A 13044-nucleotide genomic window follows, 5' to 3' on the forward strand; every position below is an offset into this window, starting at 1 on the left:
CCAAGCAATGGACCATTTCTCCTAGGTTGAGCTCAATTTCAAGGCACTTTTTGTCATGAAAGCAATCAAAATCATATCTATTTCTGTAATATATCTTCCATTCTATCAAATGAGACCAAAAAAACGAGAATACAATCATAAAAACCATTCGAAATTACCGCTAAGTGGTGGCTAATTGCTAAGAAGTGAACTCCATTATTTATGCTTAGACTTCTTTCATTTTTGGTGTATGTTAAGAAACATCTTTCCATCATACATTGCCCAAGTTTCAATAAGATAGTCCAACAAACAAACGAGATACAATTCCCGAGATCAAGAGCAATAGCTCCTCACCAGTTTCAAGGAACCTACCTGCCTTGACGTCTGCTCGGTTGTGGAAATTTTGCTCGTGCTCGCGTATGGAAGCAAAAAATCGACCCATCGACTGTTCGTATTTGGAATAACTCGAACGTGGACACGCTCGCAAGTAGAGGTTCCACTGTATATATATATATATATATATATATATATATATATATATATATATATATATATATATATATATATATATATATATATAAAATTGTACCCACGGAACAAGTGGTATTGATTAGTAACAACACTGTACTAAAAAACCATACCACGGGCAGGGATTGAACCCGCAATCAGAGAGTCTCAAAACTCCAGACCGTCGCGTTAGCCGTCTGTAAAAACTTGCATTTGTGGTCACAGTGGTGCCTATGCTAACCTTCCTATGGTGTAGAAATATACCTAGTTGGACGAATCTTATTGTGGCTAGCTGGTCCAGTGGCTAACGCGACGGTCTGGAGTTTTGAGTCTCTCTGATCGCGGGTTCTAACCCCACCCGTGGTATGGTTTGTTTGCAATCGTGTCATTACGATTTCGTGAGTAACACTGCACTAGCCAAGGAGTCGAACCCATGCTGTTTTGGCCCGCCTCATGGTGAGCGAAAACGCTTGATGCTGTAGACTTCTAGACCACACAATCCTTAACAATGGTGCATCCAGCCAAGCTAGATGTTGTACCCGCCATCGAAGGACATACGGTGGTGTGGACGCCTCTGAGCTAATTTCATTCTAGTCCATGTTTGTGTACTAGCTCAACAAGCAGTTTATTATATTGTACCCACAAAACGAGTGGTATTGATCAATAACAACACTGCACTAGCCAACGAGTCGAACCCATGCTGTTTTGGCCCGCCTCATGGTGAGCGAGAACACATGACGCTTTAGACCACTAGACCACACCTGGAGAGGGTTTCGGCGGTCAGCGCCCCCATGGCCGGGTCTGTGACCAAACCCCGCGGTGCATCAGAGCCTGATCAACCAAGCTGTTACTCCTGGCATCACGCAAACCGACGTACGTACTACAGCCTGTGCTGGTCAGGTACTGACTTAAGGTGTCTATCCGGGCCTTCTTGGAGGCAGCCAGGGGTCTGTTGGTAATCCCCCTTATGTATGCCTGAACCAGGTTGGTCATAAAGGAACAACTTCAGCTTGACACACTGTCATGAACCAGCTGGACAGGTTAGTTACTACGCTCCATCACAAGCTGATAGTACTTTTACAAACTTTATGAACCGTTGCAGCAGTGAGACTGGAACCGAGGTGAAGGTTGTGTGATGATGGTGAACCGAGGTGAAGGTTGTGTGATGATGGTGAACCGAGGTGAAGGTTGTGTGATGATGGTGAACCGAGGTGAAGGTTGTGTGATGATGGTGAACCGAGGAGAAGATTGTGTGTTGATGGTGAACCGAGGTGAAGGTTGTGTGATGATGGTGAACCGAGGTGAAGGTTGTGTGTTGATGGTGAACCGAGGTGAAGGTTGTGTGATGATGGTGAACACAGGTGAAGGTTGAGATGATGATGGTGAACACAGGTGAAGGTTGTGTGATGATGGTGAACACAGCTGAAGGTTGTGTGATGATGGTGGACACAAGTGAAGGTTGTGTGATGATGGTGAGCACAAGTGAAGGTTGTGTGATGATGGTGAACACAAGTGAAGGTTGTGTGATAATGGTGAACACAAGTGAAGGTTGTGTGATGATGGTGAACACAGCTGAAGGTTGTGTGATGATGGTGGACACAGGTGAAGGATGTGTGATGATGGTGAACACAAGTGAAGGTTGTGTGATGATGGTGAACACAAGTGAAGGTTGTGTGATGATGGTGAACACAGGTGAAGGTTGTGTGATGATGGTGGACACAGCTGAAGGTTGTGTGATGATGGTGGACACAAGTGAAGGTTGTGTGATGGTGAACACAAGTGAAGGTTGTGTGATGGTGAACACAGGTGAAGGTTGTGTGATGGTGAACACAGGTGAAGGTTGTGTGATGGTGAACACAGGTGAAGGTTGTGTGATGGTGAACACAAGTGAAGGTTGTCATGATGGTGAACACAGGTGAAGGTTGTGTGATGGTGAACACAGGTGAAGGTTGTGTGATGGTGAACACAAGTGAAGGTTGTCATGATGGTGAACACAGGTGAAGGTTGTGTGATGGTGAACACAGGTGAAGGTTGTGTGGTGGTGAACATAGGTGAAGGTTGTGTGATGATGGTGAACATAGGTGAAGGTTGTGTGATGGTGAACACAGGTGAAGGTTGTGTGATGGTGAACACAAGTGAAGGTTGTCATGATGGTGAACACAGGTGAAGGTTGTGTGATGGTGAACACAGGTGAAGGTTGTGTGATGGTGAACACAAGTGAAGGTTGTCATGATGGTGAACACAGGTGAAGGTTGTGTGATGGTGAACACAGGTGAATATTGTGTGGTGGTGAACATAGGTGAAGGTTGTGTGATGATGGTGAACATAGGTGAAGGTTGTGTGATGATGGTGAACACAGGTGAAGGTTGTGTGATGATGGTGAACACAAGTGAAGGTTGTGTGATGGTGAACACAAGTGAAGGTTGTCATGATGAACACAGGTGAAGGTTGTGTGATGGTGAACACAGGTGAAGGTTGTGTGGTGGCGAACATAGGTGAAGGTTGTGTAATGATGGTGAACACAGGTGAAGGTTGTGTGATGATGGTGAACACAGGTGAAGGTTGTGTGATGGTGAACACAGGTGAAGGTTGTGTGATTGTGAACACAGGTGAAGGTTGTGTGATGATGGTGAACACAGGTGAAGGTTGTGTGGTGGTGAACAGAGGTGAAGGTTGTGTGATGATGGTGAACACGGGTGAAAGTTGTGATGATGGTGAACACAAGTGAAGGTTGTCATGATGAACACCGGTGAAGGTTATGTGATGGTGAACACAGGTGAAGGTTGTGTGATGATGGTGAACACAGGTGAAGGTTGTGTGATTGTGAACACAAGTGAAGGTTGTGATGATGGTGAACACAGGTGAAGGTTGTGTGATGGTGAACACAAGTGAAGGTTGTGTGATGGTGAACACAAGTGAAGGTTGTCATGATGGTGAACACATGTGAAGGTTGTGTGATGGTGAACACAGGTGAAGGTTGTGTGATGGTGAACACAGGTGAAGGTTGTGTGATGATGGTGAACACAGGTGAAGGTTGTGTGATGGTGAACACAAGTGAAGGTTGTGATGATGGTGAACACATGTGAAGGTTGTGTGATGGTGAACACAAGTGAAGGTTGTGTGATGGTGAACACAAGTGAAGGTTGTCATGATGGTGAACACATGTGAAGGTTGTGTGATGGTGAACACAGGTGAAGGTTGTGTGATGGTGAACACAGGTGAAGGTTGTGTGATGATGGTGAACACAGGTGAAGGTTATGTGATAGTGAACACAGGTGAAGGTTGTGTGATGGTGAACATAGGTGAAGGTTGTGTGATGTGAACATAGGTGAAGGTTGTGTGATGGTGAACACAGGTGAAGGTTGTGTGATGATGGTGAACACAGGTGAAGGTTATGTGATAGTGAACACAGGTGAAGGTTGTGTGATGGTGAACATAGGTGAAGGTTGTGTGATGTGAACATAGGTGAAGGTTGTGTGATGGTGAACACAGGTGAAGGTTGTGTGATGATGGTGAACACAGGTGAAGGTTGTGTGATGGTGAACATAGGTGAAGGTTGTGTGATGTGAACATAGGTGAAGGTTGTGTGATGGTGAACACAGGTGAAGGTTGTGTGATGGTGAACACAAGTGAAGGTTGTGTGATGGTGAACACAGGTGAAGGTTGTGTGATGCTGGTGAACACAGGTGAAGGTTGTGTGATGATGGTGAACACAGGTGAAGGTTGTAACGGTAGACACGACTGTGACGGGATACAGTCATTGGTGCCAGGGAACCACCACCACCACCCAGGCAGCCAGCCATCGGGTCATGGCGCCACTGGGCCATGAAGGACACGGACCTCATGTTCAAGCTCAGTGTTGCAGACTTTTTGTCTGTAACGGAGTTGACTCATAGAGACACTTGCTAGGTGTTGCCTGAGTTGAGTGGTAGAGCCACTTGCTAGGTGTTGCCTGAGTTGAGTGGTAGAGCCACTTGCTAGGTGTTGCCTGAGTTGAGTGGTAGAGCCACTTGCTAGGTGTTGCCTGAGTTGAGTGGTGGAGCCACTTGCTAGGTGTTGCCTGAGTTGAGTGGTGGAGCCACTTGCTAGGTGTTGCCTGAGTTGAGTGGTGGAGCCACTTGCTAGGTGTTGCCTGAGTTGAGTGGTAGAGACACTTGCTAGGTGTTGCCTGAGTTGAGTGGTAGAGCCACTTGCTAGGTGTTGCCTGAGTTGAGTGGTAGAGCCACTTGCTAGGTGTTGCCTGAGTTGAGTGGTGGAGCCACTTGCTAGGTGTTGCCTGAGTTGAGTGGTAGAGACACTTGCTAGGTGTTGCCTGAGTTGAGTGGTAGAGCCACTTGCTAGGTGTTGCCTGAGTTGAGTGGTGGAGCCACTTGCTAGGTGTTGCCTGAGTTGAGTGGTAGAGACACTTGCTAGGTGTTGCCTGAGTTGAGTGGTAGAGCCACTTGCTAGGTGTTGCCTAAGTTGAGTTGTAGAGCCACTTGCTAGGTGTTGCCTGAGTTGAGTAGTAGAGCCACTTGCTAGGTGTTGCCTGAGTTGAGTGGTAGAGCCACTTGCTAGGTGTTGCCTGAGTTGAGTGGTAGAGCCACTTGCTAGGTGTTGCCTGAGTTGAGTGGTAAAGCCACTTGCTAGGTGTTGCCTGAGTTGAGTGGTAGAGCCACTTGCTAGGTGTTGCCTGAGTTGAGTGGTAGAGCCACTTGCTAGGTGTTGCCTGAGTTGAGTAGTAGAGCCACTTGCTAGGTGTTGCCTGAGTTGAGTGGTAGAGCCACTTGCTAGGTGTTGCCTGAGTTGAGTGGTAGAGCCACTTGCTAGGTGTTGCCTGAGTTGAGTGGTAGAGCCACTTGCTAGGTGTTGCCTGAGTTGAGTGGTAGAGCCACTTGCTAGGTGTTGCCTGAGTTGAGTGGTAGAACCACTTGCTAGGTGTTGCCTGAGTTGAGTGGTAGAGCCACTTGCTAGGTGTTGCCTGAGTTGAGTCGTAGAGACACTTGCTAGGTGTTGCCTGAGTTTAGTCGTAGAGACACTTGCTAGGTGTTGCTCGAGTTGAGTCGTAGAGCCACTTGCTAGGTGTTGCCTGAGTTAAGTCGTAGAGCCACTTGCTAGGTGTTGCTCGAGTTGAGTCGTAGAGACACTTGCTAGGTGTTGCCTGAGTTGAGTGGTAGAGACACTTGCTAGGTGTTGCCTGAGTTGAGTGGTAGAGACACTTGCTAGGTGTTGCCTGAGTTGAGTGGTAGAGACACTTGCTAGGTGTTGCCTGAGTTGAGTGGTAGAGACACTTGCTAGGTGTTGCCTGAGTTGAGTGGTAGAGCCACTTGCTAGGTGTTGCCTGAGTTGAGTGGTGGAGCCACTTGCTAGGTGTTGCCTGAGTTGAGTGGTAGAGACACTTGCTAGGTGTTGCCTGAGTTGAGTGGTAGAGCCACTTGCTAGGTGTTGCCTAAGTTGAGTTGTAGAGCCACTTGCTAGGTGTTGCCTGAGTTGAGTAGTAGAGCCACTTGCTAGGTGTTGCCTGAGTTGAGTGGTAGAGCCACTTGCTAGGTGTTGCCTGAGTTGAGTGGTAGAGCCACTTGCTAGGTGTTGCCTGAGTTGAGTGGTAAAGCCACTTGCTAGGTGTTGCCTGAGTTGAGTGGTAGAGCCACTTGCTAGGTGTTGCCTGAGTTGAGTGGTAGAGCCACTTGCTAGGTGTTGCCTGAGTTGAGTAGTAGAGCCACTTGCTAGGTGTTGCCTGAGTTGAGTGGTAGAGCCACTTGCTAGGTGTTGCCTGAGTTGAGTGGTAGAGCCACTTGCTAGGTGTTGCCTGAGTTGAGTGGTAGAGCCACTTGCTAGGTGTTGCCTGAGTTGAGTGGTAGAGCCACTTGCTAGGTGTTGCCTGAGTTGAGTGGTAGAACCACTTGCTAGGTGTTGCCTGAGTTGAGTGGTAGAGCCACTTGCTAGGTGTTGCCTGAGTTGAGTCGTAGACACACTTGCTAGGTGTTGCCTGAGTTTAGTCGTAGAGACACTTGCTAGGTGTTGCTCGAGTTGAGTCGTAGAGCCACTTGCTAGGTGTTGCCTGAGTTAAGTCGTAGAGCCACTTGCTAGGTGTTGCTCGAGTTGAGTCGTAGAGACACTTGCTAGGTGTTGCCTGAGTTGAGTGGTAGAGACACTTGCTAGGTGTTGCCTGAGTTGAGTGGTAGAGACACTTGCTAGGTGTTGCCTGAGTTGAGTGGTAGAGACACTTGCTAGGTGTTGCCTGAGTTGAGTCGTAGAGACACTTGCTAGGTGTTACCTGAGTTTAGTCGTAGAGACACTTGCTAGGTGTTGCTCGAGTTGAGTCGTAGAGACACTTGCTAGGTGTTGCCTGAGTTGAGTGGTAGAGACACTTGCTAGGTGTTGCCTGAGTTGAGTCGTAGAGACACTTGTTAGTTGTTGCCTGAGTTGAGTGGTAGAGACACTTGCTAGGTGTTGCCTGAGTTGAGTCGTAGAGACACTTGCTAGGTGTTGCCTGAGTTGAGTCGTAGAGACACTTGCTAGGTGTTGCCTGAGTTGAGTCGTAGAGACACTTGCTAGGTGTTGCCTGAGTTGAGTCGTAGAGACACTTGCTAGGTGTTGCCTGAGTTGAGTCGTAGAGACACTTGCTAGGTGTTGCCTGAGTTGAGTCGTAGAGACACTTGCTAGGTGTTGCCTGAGTTGAGTCGTAGAGACACTTGCTAGGTGTTGCCTGAGTTGAGTCGTAGAGACACTTGCTAGGTGTTGCCTGAGTTGAGTCGTAGAGACACTTGCTAGGTGTTGCCTGAGTTTAGTCGTAGAGACACTTGCTAGGTGTTGCCTGAGTTTAGTCGTAGAGACACTTGCTAGGTGTTGCCTGAGTTTAGTCGTAGAGACACTTGCTAGGTGTTGCCTGAGTTTAGTCGTAGAGACACTTGCTAGGTGTTGCCTGAGTTTAGTCGTAGAGACACTTGCTAGGTGTTGCCTGAGTTTAGTCGTAGAGACACTTGCTAGGTGTTGCCTGAGTTTAGTCGTAGAGACACTTGCTAGGTGTTGCCTGAGTTTAGTCGTAGAGACACTTGCTAGGTGTTGCCTGAGTTTAGTCGTAGAGACACTTGCTAGGTGTTGCCTGAGTTTAGTCGTAGAGACACTTGCTAGGTGTTGCCTGAGTTTAGTCGTAGAGACACTTGCTAGGTGTTGCCTGAGTTTAGTCGTAGAGACACTTGCTAGGTGTTGCCTGAGTTTAGTGGTAGAGACACTTGCTAGGTGTTGCCTGAGTTGAGTCGTAGAGACACTTGCTAGGTGTTACCTGAGTTTAGTCGTAGAGACACTTGCTAGGTGTTGCTCGAGTTGAGTCCTAGAGACACTTGCTAGGTGTTGCTCGAGTTGAGTCCTAGAGACACTTGCTAGGTGTTGCCTGAGTTGAGTCGTAGAGACACTTGCTAGGTGTTGCCTGAGTTGAGTCGTAGAGACACTTGCTAGGTGTTGCCTGAGTTGAGTCGTAGAGACACTTGCTAGGTGTTGCCTGAGTTGAGTCGTAGAGACACTTGCTAGGTGTTGCCTGAGTTGAGTCGTAGAGACACTTGCTAGGTGTTGCCTGAGTTGAGTCGTAGAGACACTTGCTAGGTGTTGCCTGAGTTGAGTCGTAGAGACACTTGCTAGGTGTTGCCTGAGTTTAGTCGTAGAGACACTTGCTAGGTGTTGCCTGAGTTTAGTCGTAGAGACACTTGCCAGGTGTTGCCTGAGTTTAGTCGTAGAGACACTTGCTAGGTGTTGCCTGAGTTTAGTCGTAGAGACACTTGCTAGGTGTTGCCTGAGTTTAGTCGTAGAGACACTTGCTAGGTGTTGCCTGAGTTTAGTCGTAGAGACACTTGCTAGGTGTTGCCTGAGTTTAGTCGTAGAGACACTTGCTAGGTGTTGCCTGAGTTTAGTCGCAGAGACACTTGCTAGGTGTTGCCTGAGTTTAGTCGCAGAGACACTTGCTAGGTGTTGCCTGAGTTTAGTCGCAGAGACACTTGCTAGGTGTTGCCTGAGTTTAGTCGTAGAGACACTTGCTAGGTGTTGCCTGAGTTTAGTCGTAGAGACACTTGCTAGGTGTTGCCTGAGTTTAGTCGTACAGACACTTGCTAGGTGTTGCCTGAGTTTAGTCGTAGAGACACTTGCTAGGTGTTGCCTGAGTTTAGTCGTAGAGACACTTGCTAGGTGTTGCCTGAGTTTAGTCGTAGAGACACTTGCTAGGTGTTGCCTGAGTTAGTCGTAGAGACACTTGCTAGGTGTTGCCTGAGTTTAGTCGTAGAGACACTTGCTAGGTGTTGCCTAAGTTGACTCGAAGAGACGCTAAGTGTTGCCCGAGACAGAATATTCTCTCATATTCGACACTTTTTATATTTTTTCAAGTGTTTTGTGTCTTTTTATGTGTATTTTCTATGCGATTTTAGGAAAAATTACTTTAGAATTATTTCTGTTTTGTGTGACAAGATTAGTTGTGTTAGTTGGTCTCTTGTTGGGTTAGCCTTTGTAAAATGTGACAGTATTGTGGAGTGAGAGTTAGAGCGCTACCACTTGTGTTAGTGGTGATGCTACCTGGTGGATGGTAGTGAATACCACCACTTGTGTTAGTGGTGATGCTACCTGGTGGATGGTAGTGAATACCACCACCTGTGTTAGTGGTGATGCTACCTGGTGGATGGTAGTGCATACCACCACTTGTGTTAGTGGTGATGCTACCTGGTGGATGGTAGTGAATACCACCACTTGTGTTAGTGGTGATGCTACCTGGTGGATGGTAGTCAATACCACCACTTGTGTTAGTGGTGATGCTACCTGGTGGATGGTAGTGAATACCACCACCTGTGTTAGTGGTGATGCTACCTGGTGGATGGTAGTCAATACCACCACTTGTGTTAGTGGTGATGCTACCTGGTGGATGGTAGTGCATACCACCACTTGTGTTAGTGGTGATGCTACCTGGTGGATGGTAGTGAATACCACCACCTGTGTTAGTGGTGATGCTACCTGGTGGATGGTAGTGCATACCACCACTTGTGTTAGTGGTGATGCTACCTGGTGGATGGTAGTGAATACCACCACTTGTGTTAGTGGTGATGCTACCTGGTGGATGGTAGTGAATACCACCACTTGTGTTAGTGGTGATGCTACCTGGTGGATGGTAGTCAATACCACCACTTGTGTTAGTGGTGATGCTACCTGGTGGATGGTAGTGAATACCGCCACTTGTGTTAGTGGTAGTGAATACCACCACTTGTGTTAGTGGTGATGCTACCTGGTGGATGGTAGTGAATACCACCACCTGTGTTAGTGGTGATGCTACCTGGTGGATGGTAGTGAATACCACCACTTGTGTTAGTGGTGATGCTACCTGGTGGATGGTAGTGCATACCACCACTTGTGTTAGTGGTGATGCTACCTGGTGGATGGTAGTGTACACCGCCACTTGTGTTAGTGGTGATGCTACCTGGTGGATGGTAGTGAATACCACCACTTGTGTTAGTGGTGATGCTACCTGGTGGATGGTAGTGAATACCACCACTTGTGTTAGTGGTGATGCTACCTGGTGGATGGTAGTGCATACCACCACTTGTGTTAGTGGTGATGCTACCTGGTGGATGGTAGTGAATACCACCACCTGTGTTAGTGGTGATGCTACCTGGTGGATGGTAGGGCATACCACCACTTGTGTTAGTGGTGATGCTACCTGGTGGATGGTAGTGAATACCACCACTTGTGTTAGTGGTGATGCTACCTGGTGGATGGTAGTGAATACCACCACTTGTGTTAGTGGTGATGCTACCTGGTGGATGGTAGTGTACACCGCCACTTGTGTTAGTGGTGATGCTACCTGGTGGATGGTAGTGTACACCGCCACTTGTGTTAGTGGTGATGCTACCTGGTGGATGGTAGTGAATACCACCACTTGTGTTAGTGGTGATGCTACCTGGTGGATGGTAGTGAATACCACCACTTGTGTTAGTGGTGATGCTACCTGGTGGATGGTAGTGCATACCACCACTTGTGTTAGTGGTGATGCTACTTGGTGGATGGTAGTGAATACCACCACCTGTGTTAGTGGTGATGCTACCTGGTGGATGGTAGTGCATACCACCACTTGTGTTAGTGGTGATGCTACCTGGTGGATGGTAGTGAATACCACCACTTGTGTTAGTGGTGATGCTACCTGGTGGATGGTAGTGAATACCACCACTTGTGTTAGTGGTGATGCTACCTGGTGGATGGTAGTGAATACCGCCACTTGTGTTAGTGGTAGTGAATATCACTTGTGTTAGTGGTGATGCTACCTGGTGTATGGTAGTGAATACCACCACCTGTGTTAGTGGTGATGCTACCTGGTGGATGGTAGTGAATACCACCACTTGTGTTAGTGGTGATGCTACCTGGTGGATGGTAGTGCATACCACCACTTGTGTTAGTGGTGATGCTACCTGGTGGATGGTAGTGAATACCACCACCTGTGTTAGTGGTGATGCTACCTGGTGGATGGTAGTGCATACAACCACTTGTGTTAGTGGTGATGCTACCTGGTGGATGGTAGGGAATACCACCACTTGTGTTAGTGGTGATGCTACCTGGTGGATGGTAGTGAATACCACCACTTGTTTTAGTGGTGATGCTACCTGTTGGATGGTAGTGAATACCGCCACTTGTGTTAGTGGTAGAGAATACCACCACTTGTGTTAGTGGTGATGCTACCTGGTGGATGGTAGTGTACACCGCCACTTGTGTTAGTGGTGACGCTACCTGGTGGATGGTAGTGAATACCACCACTTGTGTTAGTGGTGATGCTACCTGGTGGATGGTAGTGTACACCGCCACTTGTGTTAGTGGTGACGCTACCTGGTGGATGGTAGTGAATACCACCACTTGTGTTAGTGGTGATGCTACCTGGTGGATGGTAGTGAATACCGCCACTTGTGTTAGTGGTGATGCTACCTGGTGGATGGTAGTGAATACCACCACCTGTGTTAGTGGTGATGCTACCTGGTGGATGGTAGTGAATACCGCCACTTATGTTAGTGGTGATGCTACCTGGTGGATGGTAGTGAATACCGCCACTTGTGTTAGTGGTGATGCTACCTGGTGGATGGTAGTGTACACCGCCACTTGTGTTAGTGGTGACGCTACCTGGTGGATGGTAGTGAATACCACCACTTGTGTTAGTGGTGATGCTACCTGGTGGATGGTAGTGAATACCGCCACTTGTGTTAGTGGTGATGCTACCTGGTGGATGGTAGTGAATACCACCACTTGTGTTAGTGGTGATGCTACCTGGTGGATGGTAGTGAATACCGCCACTTGTGTTAGTGGTGATGCTACCTGGTGGATGGTAGTGAATACCACCACTTGTGTTAGTGGTGATGCTACCTGGTGGATGGTAGTGTACACCGCCACTTGTGTTAGTGGTGACGCTACCTGGTGGATGGTAGTGAATACCACCACTTGTGTTAGTGGTGATGCTACCTGGTGGATGGTAGTGAATACCGCCACTTGTGTTAGTGGTGATGCTACCTGGTGGATGGTAGTGAATACCACCACCTGTGTTAGTGGTGATGCTACCTGGTGGATGGTAGTGAATACTACCACTTGTGTTAGTGGTGATGCTTCCTGGTGGATGGTATTGTACACCGCCACTTGTGTTAGTGGTGACGCTACCTGGTGGATGGTAGTGAATACCACCACTTGTGTTAGTGGTGATGCTACCTGGTGGATGGTAGTGAATACCGCCACTTGTGTTAGTGGTGATGCTACCTGGTGGATGGTAGTGAATACCACCACCTGTGTTAGTGGTGATGCTACCTGGTGGATGGTAGTGAATACCGCCACTTGTGTTAGTGGTGATGCTACCTGGTGGATGGTAGTGAATGCCACCACTTGTGTTAGTGGTGATGCTACCTGGTGGATGGTAGTGTACACCGCCACTTGTGTTAGTGGTGACGCTACCTGGTGGATGGTAGTGAATACCACCACTTGTGTTAGTGGTGATGCTACCTGGTGGATGGTAGTGAATACCGCCACTTGTGTTAGTGGTGATGCTACCTGGTGGATGGTAGTGAATACCACCACTTGTGTTAGTGGTGATGCTATCTGGTGGATGGTAGTGAATACCACCACTTGTGTTAGTGGTGATGCTACCTGGTGGATGGTAGTGTACACCGCCACTTGTGTTAGTGGTGATGCTACCTCGTGGATGGTAGTGAATACCACCACCTGTGTTAGTGGTGATGCTACCTGGTGGATGGTAGTGAATACCACCACTTGTGTTAGTGGTGATGCTACCTCGTGGATGGTAGTGAATACCACCACCTGTGTTAGTGGTGATGCTACCTGGTGGATGGTAGTGAATACCACCACTTGTGTTAGTGGTGATGCTACCTGGTGGATGGTAGTGTACACCGCCACTTGTGTTAGTGGTGACGCTACCTGGTGGATGGTAGTGAATACCACCACTTGTGTTAGTGGTGATGCTACCTGGTGGATGGTAGTGAATACCACCACTTGTGTTAGTGGTGATGCGCGCACTTGTGTTAGTGGTGATGCTACCTGGTGGATGGTAGTGAATACCACCAC

The sequence above is a fragment of the Cherax quadricarinatus genome, chromosome 13 (assembly GCF_038502225.1).
Source record: "Cherax quadricarinatus isolate ZL_2023a chromosome 13, ASM3850222v1, whole genome shotgun sequence".
Classification (NCBI taxonomy): Eukaryota; Metazoa; Arthropoda; class Malacostraca; order Decapoda; family Parastacidae; genus Cherax; species Cherax quadricarinatus.